Source organism: Caloenas nicobarica, chromosome 2 (genome assembly GCF_036013445.1).
Source record: "Caloenas nicobarica isolate bCalNic1 chromosome 2, bCalNic1.hap1, whole genome shotgun sequence".
In the NCBI taxonomy this organism is placed as follows: domain Eukaryota; kingdom Metazoa; phylum Chordata; class Aves; order Columbiformes; family Columbidae; genus Caloenas; species Caloenas nicobarica.
In genome coordinates this window covers 6,835,904-6,838,242 of record NC_088246.1, presented here as the reverse complement: position 1 = coordinate 6,838,242, position 2,339 = coordinate 6,835,904, and positions in this window count along the sequence as shown.

Sequence of the window (2,339 nt, the reverse complement as noted above, 5' to 3'; positions counted from 1 at the left end):
ATTTAAACTCAAACTATGAGATTAAGTAAATGATTTAGAAGATTGCAGAATAAACTGAGTGTAAATTACAGGAAGCTCTATCAGATGGTGAAATAATTTTTAAAGAGTCTTTTGGTCCTTGGCTCAAATTCAATAAGTACTGTTTGTATACCAAGATATGTGAAATGTAAATGTTGTAGGTTATATTTCACTCTTGTAGCTATAAAAATGTAGAACAGAGATAGCTTGTACTACTGAGTTAACAAAAGTTATACTAAAGTATCCTGTTAAAGAAAAAGTATACAGAGAGTTAAGCTCGTTGCTGTAACCCCTTTTGGATTGAAGTGTGCTGATTTTTTATATATGTATATTATATATATATATTCTGCAAAAGTATATATATATAAAATGTATATATAAAATGGCCTAATGCAGACATCCATTGTATTGCAGTTATGAAATGAAGACATTTTGACAAGAACATTGTATCATAGTTCATGAATTTGCAGTGGATCTTTGTTCCTTTTTACTGTGGTATTTTAGAAATGAGTCTCAAGTTTGACATTAGATCTGCCAAGTTGGAGTTTTGCTGCTTCAGCTTTGCACTGGGTGTCCGAATAAACCAGTATGAATGTAGTATTTGCCCTGTGTGAAGCAGCTACACCCCAACAGATAGGAGGAAAAAAACTAGAAAGAACTATTTCAAGTTTATCTTTTTGTATATGAAAATAAACAGTAAATTACAAATAATTGCTTCTCTTGTTGGTGTGACGTTTAAAATAATTGGTATTTTATTGTCTTTGGCATCTAGCTGGAATATTTCTATTTTTTATAGAAGAATGTTTTGGTGTTTTCATAGTATCTCTGCTATCCAAAATCCCTAACAAAATCCCTGCAGAGGCACAGCTGGGGTCTGTACTACCCATCATTTCCCAATTCTTCCAAAGGGAAAAGAGAATTGGCTTGAATCACTGAGTCCTTTTTAGCACGTTCCCTCTTGCAGCCCTGTGGTACCGCTGCTTATCATTCCCAGCGAAGAACTGTTTGCACAGAGGGTTACACGCACGTTAAGCTGTATCAATACAAAGTCCAGCAATGTAGCTGTGATTGTCGTGATGGGGCATTTAAGCTAAAAATGGATATTTCCTGGGGGACTGCGGGCTGTCGGCAAACTCACAAGTGCTGCGGGGTTCCCGGTCAGGGAAACAGCCTCAGCGTGAGGTACCTGCTGTCAGGGCGAGCGTCGGACCTGGGGCTGATGCACCTTCCACACACCATGGGGTTTTTTGGACTAAAAAAAAAAAAAGCCTGAGCTCCCTGTACCCTGAGATCCCTGTACTCATAGCAACCCAGTGAGCTCTGTTATCCCCACAACATGAGACAAGCATGGCCGGACCAGTCCGGGCAAGCTGCCTGCAGTGAAGTGATCGCGTGGCGACACAGCCCTCAGGTTTTGGTGTTTTCCATTGCTAAACTGGTCCCTTTTTTTCAGCAAAAATGCTTCTCGCTTGGTGCTGGGCTGGAAGTGCTTCCAGTGGACCCACATTAGGTCAATGCTGATGGTGAAGGGTTTGGAGGGGAAGCCGTATGAGGAGCAGCTAAAGTCACTTGGTTTGTTCAGCCTGGAGGAGACTGAGGGGAGAGCTCGTGGGGGCTCCAGCTCCTCACAAGGGAAGGAGAAGGAGCAGGCACCGAACTCTTCTCTTTAGTGACCAACGACAGAACCCGAGGGAATGGCAGGAAGATGTGCTGGGGGAGGGTTAGGTTGGACATGAGGAAAAGGTTCTTCACCCAGAGGTGCTGGACACCGGAACAGGCTCCCCAGGGAGGTGTCACGGCCCCAACCTGACAGTGTTCCAGAAGAGACTGGACAACGTCCTCAGACACACGGTGTGACCTGTGGGGTTGTCCTGTGCAGGGACAGGAGCTGGACGGGTTTAAAAGGCATTTAGACGAGGTCCTTACGGACAGGGTGTAGTGCTTGAGTTAGGTTATGGTTGGACTCAATGATCCTGAGAGTCTCTTCCAACTCAGGACATTCTGTGATTCTAATGCGAATGTTAACAGACCCTTGTGAGGGAAAAATAGTAATAATGGGGCCGGTGGTTTTCCTGACAAAAAGCCTGACGTCAAATAACCGAATGGTGACTAAACCCAACCCCGCACCTTCCTCTGGGGCTGGGGCCCGGGGCCATTTTACTGGCTGGGGACCAGTTCAGCCACCCCTCTCCGCGGGGTCCCCGTAGTCCCGCTGAGGGTGAGCCCTTCGCCTTCTCTCTCTTCCTTCGCAGCTTTCGGGCAAACCCCTCCTCGCTCGTTCCCCGCCTGTCGCTTCGCCGCCGCGCCGAGGCGACGCCGCC